This window comes from Anopheles gambiae (assembly GCF_943734735.2).
Source record: "Anopheles gambiae chromosome X unlocalized genomic scaffold, idAnoGambNW_F1_1 X_unloc_126, whole genome shotgun sequence".
In the NCBI taxonomy this organism is placed as follows: domain Eukaryota; kingdom Metazoa; phylum Arthropoda; class Insecta; order Diptera; family Culicidae; genus Anopheles; species Anopheles gambiae.
The window spans coordinates 7,993-17,500 of record NW_026902583.1 but is presented as its reverse complement, the minus strand read 5'-3'; the positions used below and the strand labels follow the sequence as shown (position 1 = coordinate 17,500).

The 9,508-nt window shown below is 48.8% G+C and overlaps 1 pseudogene; it reads left to right on the top strand.

The window, feature by feature from the left end:
• LOC133394402 (large subunit ribosomal RNA) overlaps window positions 1-3,006 on the top strand; it is a 7,626-nt pseudogene extending 4,620 nt beyond the window's left edge.
• Window positions 3,007-9,508: the final 6,502 nt, after the last annotated feature.

Here is a 9,508-nt window from a genome sequence, read left to right as displayed (position 1 = left end):
ACCCGGATCATTAACACGCTCGAACACTCGCGCATCCTCCTCTATCAAGAGACAGATGGGGGTCAGCCCGGCGAGGAGGGTGGCGGTCTCATACCTTACGGTACGGAAGGTGCGTGCCACCCTCCGTGCTGAGACTCGCTGAACCCTCTCCAAAAGTCGACGACACTCTCTCTTCGTCACCTCGCCATGCCAGATGGGCGCAGCATATCGGATGACCGACTCTGCGACCGAGGCCAACAGTCGCGCTTTGCTGGTCTTTGGTCCACTGTGGTTGCGCAAGAGGCGGGTAACGGCATCTGCTATCTTCCTTGCCCGAGTGGTTACCTCTCGGACATGGGGCAGCCACGATAGGTGATCGTGAAGGGTCACCCCAAGGTAACGCATCGTGCGGGAAGATGTCACCTCCACGTCCCCTACTCTTATGGTGACCTGCGTAGGGTTCTTCGTGCTGGAGATAAGCACGCACTCCGTCTTTTCCGGCGCAATCTGGAGATGATGTTGAGCCATCCAGTGAGAGACACTGGCGACCGCCTCCTCGGCTGCAGCCTTCACTGCATTTACGTCGATGCCCGGAATCAGCAGCACCAAGTCGTCAGCATACGCCACCATCTTGCAGTCCTGCGGAAGGGCGACGTCCAGAACTCCATCGTACATGGTGTTCCACAGGGTGGGGCCAAGAATCGAACCCTGTGGAACACCAGCCGTGATGGACCGAGTTACTGGGCCGTCGGATGTCTCGAAGACCAACTCTCGGTTCTCGAAGTAGCTCCTCACGATTCTTTGCAGACCAGCAGGTACTCCTTTCATCTGCAGTGCAGTGGCGATGGCCTGCCAGCTTGCCGTATTGAAGGCATTCTTGACATCCATTGACACGACCAGCAGGAACCTGTTATCCCGCCCGTTCGTGCGGCGGAATCTCATCGCGCTCTGACCAGCCTCGATCACTGTTCGAATGGCGCCAATTGTAGATCGCCCCCTCCGGAAGCCATGCTGCCTGTCTGACAGCCTCACCGCAGCAGGATCTTCCAGGTGGTTGTGAAGTCTGTTTAGAATGAGCTTCTCCAGCACTTTCCCTAAGGCATCCAGCATGCACAAAGGTCGGTATGACCCGTTGCTACCCGGTGGTTTCCCCGGCTTGGGGAGCAGTACCAACCGCTGTCGTTTCCATGGTGCTGGAAATGTAGCCGTTTCCAGACAGCTTTGGTACAACGCCTGGAAAACGTCCGTGTACGCAAGGATTGCAGCCTTGACAGCGGCGTTCGGAATTCCGTCAAGGCCCGGCGCTTTTTTGTTCGGCATGGTGCTAGCTATCAGACGGAGTTCCGGGATCGTGACTTGGGTCCATGGAGTCTGCTGGTCTGCAGGCTGTTCCTGTTCTTCCTCGGAACTGATGCTGGGCCAGTTGAAGGGCGGATGTTGCGGGAAAAGCTCTGTAACGATGCTTTCAAGCCTCGCTCTCTCCGTCTCGGGTGGGGCCCTTCCACCGCGAAGACGGGAGAGGACTACTAAGTACCCGGCTCCGAAAACGTTTTCCTCCGCAGCATCGATCAATTCCTGGAAGGCGGCCTTTTTGCTGGCACGTATAGCTCTATCCAGCTCAGCTTTAGCTGTTCGGTATTGGGCTGCAGCCAGACTTCGGTTCTGGAGATCACTTGTCTGCTGCATGCGATCTCTCGTCTGCTCGCAGTTTTGCCTAAGCAGAGCAATCAGTGGCGTCCACCAGTAAACGTCCCGATGAGGGTCGGGGAAAGACGACGTCATCCTTTGCATGGTTTTCTCGCAGGCCGATATCATTGCCGAGATCATTCCCTGGTGATTGACTGCCTTCTCTCGGAATCCCTCGCCATGTAGCGTGGCCAGGAAATTCTCTTTCGAGAACTGTTTCGTCTTAAATCGCGTGCCTGCATGTTGAAAACGCTCTCGCTGGCCCCGTTGACGTGACTGTCCTTGGTTACGCTGCTGGTCTGCTGACGCTGGGCCTACCGAATAGGTGATATACCTATGGTCAGATCGCGTGTCCGTGTTTCTTACCAACCAAGTGCTCGGCTGAGCTATGGACGAGCTGGCGAAGGTCACGTCGACAACGCTGGCAGTCGCCACACCGTTTCCAACAAAGGTTGCCACATTCCCTCGATTCATCAGCAGCAGGCCCAATTGCTGGGACGCCTCGAGCAGTACTTCCCCACGCTCATTGCTGCGTTGGCTTCCCCACTCCTCATGCCAAGCGTTAAAGTCTCCGGCAACTACTACCTGAGGGTGGGATTGGGCTTCCAATTCAATTGCTTCAACGAATTCCGCAAATCCTTCCCGCGACAGGCTGGGTGGCGCGTAGCAGCTTAGGAAGGTGATGCCACCACAGGGATAACTGGCTTGTGGCCGCCAAGCGTTCATAGCGACGTGGCTTTTTGATCCTTCGATGTCGGCTCTTCCTATCATTGTGAAGCAAAATTCACCAAGCGTAGGATTGTTCACCCTTTCAAGGGAACGTGAGCTGGGTTTAGACCGTCGTGAGACAGGTTAGTTTTACCCTACTGGTGTGTGCTTATAGTCGCTATCTTAACGGAATTCCTGTGCAGTACGAGAGGAACCACAGGTACGGACCACTGGCTCAATACTAGTCCGACCGGACTTTGGTATGACGCTACGTCCGCTGGATTATGCCTGAACGCCTCTAAGGTCGTAGCCAATCCGAGCTGATAGCGCTTCTCAAACCCATTAGGTGTTCGGAAGCTAGCGGGCCTAACAACCCTCTGAGATCCGTTGGAGTCTGCGTCTGCAGCCCGGCGTCTCATCCCGCTATACCTAGGCCGCAACGAGTGGAGTTCGCTGCACGTGTTAGTACCGTAACTGGGAACGCCGTTGGCTTGAGCTCTGCCCAACGTGGATATACCTAGTTTCGACACCTATCAACCGCCCGCAAACGACGGGACTTCAGGCTGGGAGCTGCGAGTTGTAGAGATGCGTTCGCATCGATCCTCTCAGGCGACCCATGCTTGGTGGTTTGTCCGTGTGCCCCTTCCTCGATGTGCGCAAGCTCGTCTTGGTCTGGGGACCACGTCGACACAGGGGATACTTTTGTGAGAGCAAGAGTGTACTTAGTTAAGTGTAGCAAGGGATCGCGTGCCCCTTCCTCGATGGCGCAACGAACCATCTTGGTCTGGGGACCGTGGTGCCGTGCTCTGGTGAAGCTTGGTGCGTGCTCTTTCCTTGTCAGACGAGTGACTTGACTTGGTCTGGAGACCGTTCCTTTACACTAGTGGACAAGAGCTGGCTACTTCCGTGTCAGACGAGTGACTTGACACGGTATGGAGCGGAACACGTAACACTAGTGAGCTTGTCGGCGTGCCTCGTTCTCGACTTGATTGTCTTGATGTGAGAAACGTGCCGACCAAACCAGTAAGCTTACACACCTGCTCGTTACAAGTTGTATAAGTTAATCCGTTTGGGCCGGTTGCCTTGCACATGATGGTGTTGTTGACCATGTTCGGTTAACACGTCGTGTGTCGAGGTGGCCGGCCTTGGTAGTAGGATGTCTTGTGCATGTGACGTGTTGACCTGGTTTGGTCGATGTGTCGTCGTGTACGAGATGACCTACTTACCCGTCAGTTGTCCAAGTTGTATCATGTGTTGACTTAGTTGACGTGTCATGTGCATGGATGATTGGCGTACGGGTCATGTATGGTGCACTTGCTTCAGTTGAAGGGATGTACTAGTACAGTTATATTAATTGTTTATTTCCCGATCTGGTCTTTTGGCTGGATCGCGAAAAAAACGCTAAGTCCCAAATCTTGAACTCGAGAGGAGAGCGCTGATGACAACCTTTTGGACTGGAGCTCCCTAGAATTCGGCTTTTTCCTTCTCTAAAGGGATGCACTGTTGTATGAATTGTTTATTCACGATCTGGTCGTTGGATTGGATCGTGAAAAAAAAACGCTAAGTCCCAGATCCTGAACTCGACAGGAAAGCGCTGATGGCAAACATTTTGACTGGAAGTCCCTAGAAAACGGCTTTTTCCTTATTGGCATTATGTGGCACGTTTATTGTGGCTAGAACATTAATTATCCCCCAAATGGCACCAACGCTTGGCGAAAGTCTCGAAATACTCCTATCCCGACGCACCAGCAACCGCAACACGATGCAAAATAAATTGCACGAGCTGCTGATACTTGTACCATGCACGGTACACGGTACCAAAATATACCCCTGAAGGTGTGCAATTTGGTGCTATCCTAGGAAATTTGTTTGGGCAAGCCTAGCTACGCGTGTCGCACGTTGCATGGTCGTCGATCAGAGGTATGCAAAAGCACCTATCTAGGGGAATTACTTTATGTTCTAGTAGCAAGTTCGATTTTCCGGTCCAGCACGGCAGTAATCCTGCATGCATACACTCCATGTACCAAAAATGTATCAACCTAGGCGTTGCTCAGTAGCTTTTGGCGGCACATGTAAAAAGTATTCGAGTTCAGATTCTTGGAACTTTGCGTATTGTTCAAAACTAATAACGAAAACTAAATTATAAATGGGTAAAAGGCTAGGCGTTTCTCAGTAGCTTTTTTGCGCCACGTGGCAAAAGTATTCGAGTTCAGATTTCTGGGACTTAGCGTATTTTTCAAAATTGATTATGCAAATTGAAGTACAAATGGGGCATTAGCTAGGCGTTGCCCAGTAGCTTTTGGCGCCACATGGAGGAAGTAATCGAGTTCAAATTTCTGGGACGTAGCGTAGTTTTCAATCATAATAAACCGAATCAAACATAAAAATCATGAAACTTACACCACGTCCCTAGGTTATGCACAAAACGTAACGATAAAGTGCCGGCCAGGTTAGAGGTGCACCAAAATTGTGTACCGATTAGGAAAAGTACTCTATGTTCCTATGACTTGGGTGAAAAGTGTTGATTAACTGCTGGTTAGGATAGACAGTTGCTTATCGTACACATCGCAAACGAACACCCCTTAGTGAGCAGTAGCAGAAGTCGATGGAACAAAGCGAATGCATTACAAACTGATCAAGTAAAATAAGGAACGCTACGTACTAGGACTTCTTTCCAAGAATGGTGTCCGCGACGGGAGGGCAAGCGTCCTTCCCAGGTTTCCCTAGTAAACCTTGTATGGTAAACATACCCAAGCGTGTCCGTAAGCACGCAACGATAGTCACGAACGAGCACATACCTAGGGAAAGTACTCTACGTACTAGGACTTCTGTCCAAGAATGGTGTCCGCGACGGTCGGGCACTGTGACGCAATTACCAAATCCTAGAATCGTACAAGCAGTGTGTACAAACATAAACATTAACGCGTTCGCTCGGGCTGCGCCGTCCGTGTTGAACACAAATGTGGGTGATTATATGAGTGGATAGACAAAAACATGCGTGGCGAAGACAGTTTTCTGCACGATGTGCACATAGCTCATTTCGTCGTCCCGGGCTAATGGAAAAACACAAAAATATCGAGTATCTTTCTAGGTTTCTGTTATAAAAGGACAGGCCAAAAGGTGACCGGTTGAGATAAGCATTTTAAGCATACAAGCACTTTAATGCAACTTTTGATACAAAAACTAGGTACGTACACGTAGATTGTATCAACATGGACATCCATGATCGGGTACGCCCGGGCTGCGCCCTCCATGTTGTACTTTCCCTGATTGGTACACAATTTTGGTGCAAGTGTACCAACATGGACATCTATGAACGCGTACGCTCGAGATGCACCCTTCGTCTTGTACTTTCCCTGATCGGTACACAGTTTTGGTGCACGGCTATCCCGACCGGCAACTTGTACCTTTATCGACATCCATGAACACAAAGTGCGCGGAACAAAAATTGCTCGGTCAGACCTACAAAGTGCTATATCTCGAATACTAAACGTCGCAGATGGGTGTCGTAGAACAATTTTAAATTCGTCTAATGATTCTACATCCGATTCTGGATAGTGGTTTTTCGACCACTTTTCAATATTTTGTGACACCCCGAACCTAGGGGCAGCTCCCTAGCTTTTTTCAAAAATGTGCACCGAACGGGCCAGAGAGCTCGAGTAGTCGAAAAAAATTTTTTTGCTAAAACCCCTCAAAACGTGTCAGGAACGCACCCTAGATGATGAAAAGTGCAACCAGAATGTCAATCGACAACATGCCCGGGGGTACAAATTTGCTCTACGCGTCCCTAGGTAGGGTACTTTTTCATACAAACATCAAAGTGTACGGTGCACAAAGTGCGCGGAACAAAAATTGCTCGGTCAGACCTAGGACGGGCCATAACTCGAATACTAAACGTCGCAGATGGGTGTCGTAGAACAATTTTAAGTTCGTCTAATGATTCTACATCCGATTCTGGATAGTGGTTTTTCGACCACTTTTCAACATTTTGTGACACCCCGAACCTAGGGGCAGCTCCCTAGCTTTTTTCAAAAATGTGCACCGAACGGGCCAGAGAGCTCGAGTAGTCGAAAATTTTTTTTTTTGCTAAAACCCCTCAAAACGTGTCAGGAACGCACCCTAGATGATGAAAAGTGCAACCAGAATGTCAATCGACAACATGCCCGGGGGTACAAATTTGCTCTACGCGTCCCTAGGTAGGGTACTTTTTCATACAAACATCAACGTGTACGGTGCACAAAGTGCGCGGAACAAAAATTGCTCGGTCAGACCTACAAAGTGTTATATATCTCGAATACTAAACGTCGCAGATGGGTGTCGTAGAACAATTTTAAATTCGTCTAACGATTCTACATCCGATTCTGGATAGTGGTTTTTCGACCACTTTTCAATATTTTGTGACACCCCGAACCTAGGGGCAGCTCCCTAGCTTTTTTCAAAAATGTGCACCGAACGGGCCAGAGAGCTCGAGTAGTCGAAAAAAATTTTTTTGCTAAAACCCCTCAAAACGTGTCAGGAACGCACCCTAGATGATGAAAAGTGCAACCAGAATGTCAATCGACAACATGCCCGGGGGTACAAATTTGCTCTACGCGTCCCTAGGTAGGGTACTTTTTCATACAAACATCAAAGTGTACGGTGCACAAAGTGCGCGGAACAAAAATTGCTCGGTCAGACCTAGGACGGGCCATAACTCGAATACTAAACGTCGCAGATGGGTGTCGTAGAACAATTTTAAGTTCGTCTAATGATTCTACATCCGATTCTGGATAGTGGTTTTTCGACCACTTTTCAACATTTTGTGACACCCCGAACCTAGGGGCAGCTCCCTAGCTTTTTTCAAAAATGTGCACCGAACGGGCCAGAGAGCTCGAGTAGTCGAAAATTTTTTTTTTTGCTAAAACCCCTCAAAACGTGTCAGGAACGCACCCTAGATGATGAAAAGTGCAACCAGAATGTCAATCGACAACATGCCCGGGGGTACAAATTTGCTATACGCGTCCCTAGGTAGGGTACTTTTTCATACAAACATCAACGTGTACGGTGCACAAAGTGCGCGGAACAAAAATTGCTCGGTCAGACCTAGGACGGGCCATAACTCGAATACTAAACGTCGCAGATGGGTGTCGTAGAACAATTTTAAGTTCGTCTAATGATTCTACATCCGATTCTGGATAGTGGTTTTTCGACCACTTTTCAACATTTTGTGACACCCCGAACCTAGGGGCAGCTCCCTAGCTTTTTTCAAAAATGTGCACCGAACGGGCCAGAGAGCTCGAGTAGTCGAAAATTTTTTTTTTTGCTAAAACCCCTCAAAACGTGTCAGGAACGCACCCTAGATGATGAAAAGTGCAACCAGAATGTCAATCGACAACATGCCCGGGGGTACAAATTTGCTATACGCGTCCCTAGGTAGGGTACTTTTTCATACAAACATCAACGTGTACGGTGCACAAAGTGCGCGGAACAAAAATTGCTCGGTCAGACCTAGGACGGGCCATAACTCGAATACTAAACGTCGCAGATGGGTGTCGTAGAACAATTTTAAGTTCGTCTAATGATTCTACATCCGATTCTGGATAGTGGTTTTTCGACCACTTTTCAACATTTTGTGACACCCCGAACCTAGGGGCAGCTCCCTAGCTTTTTTCAAAAATGTGCACCGAACGGGCCAGAGAGCTCGAGTAGTCGAAAATTTTTTTTTTTGCTAAAACCCCTCAAAACGTGTCAGGAACGCACCCTAGATGATGAAAAGTGCAACCAGAATGTCAATCGACAACATGCCCGGGGGTACAAATTTGCTCTACGCGTCCCTAGGTAGGGTACTTTTTCATACAAACATCAAAGTGTACGGTGCACAAAGTGCGCGGAACAAAAATTGCTCGGTCAGACCTAGGACGGGCCATAACTCGAATACTAAACGTCGCAGATGGGTGTCGTAGAACAATTTTAAGTTCGTCTAATGATTCTACATCCGATTCTGGATAGTGGTTTTTCGACCACTTTTCAACATTTTGTGACACCCCGAACCTAGGGGCAGCTCCCTAGCTTTTTTCAAAAATGTGCACCGAACGGGCCAGAGAGCTCGAGTAGTCGAAAATTTTTTTTTTTGCTAAAACCCCTCAAAACGTGTCAGGAACGCACCCTAGATGATGAAAAGTGCAACCAGAATGTCAATCGACAACATGCCCGGGGGTACAAATTTGCTATACGCGTCCCTAGGTAGGGTACTTTTTCATACAAACATCAACGTGTACGGTGCACAAAGTGCGCGGAACAAAAATTGCTCGGTCAGACCTAGGACGGGCCATAACTCGAATACTAAACGTCGCAGATGGGTGTCGTAGAACAATTTTAAGTTCGTCTAATGATTCTACATCCGATTCTGGATAGTGGTTTTTCGACCACTTTTCAACATTTTGTGACACCCCGAACCTAGGGGCAGCTCCCTAGCTTTTTTCAAAAATGTGCACCGAACGGGCCAGAGAGCTCGAGTAGTCGAAATTTTTTTTTTTTGCTAAAACCCCTCAAAACGTGTCAGGAACGCACCCTAGATGATGAAAAGTGCAACCAGAATGTCAATCGACAACATGCCCGGGGGTACAAATTTGCTCTACGCGTCCCTAGGTAGGGTACTTTTTCATACAAACATCAAAGTGTACGGTGCACAAAGTGCGCGGAACAAAAATTGCTCGGTCAGACCTAGGACGGGCCATAACTCGAATACTAAACGTCGCAGATGGGTGTCGTAGAACAATTTTAAGTTCGTCTAATGATTCTACATCCGATTCTGGATAGTGGTTTTTCGACCACTTTTCAACATTTTGTGACACCCCGAACCTAGGGGCAGCTCCCTAGCTTTTTTCAAAAATGTGCACCGAACGGGCCAGAGAGCTCGAGTAGTCGAAAATTTTTTTTTTGCTAAAACCCCTCAAAACGTGTCAGGAACGCACCCTAGATGATGAAAAGTGCAACCAGAATGTCAATCGACAACATGCCCGGGGGTACAAATTTGCTCTACGCGTCCCTAGGTAGGGTACTTTTTCATACAAACATCAACGTGTACGGTGCACAAAGTGCGCGGAACAAAAATTGCTCGGTCAGACCTAGGACGGGCCATAACTCGAATACTAAA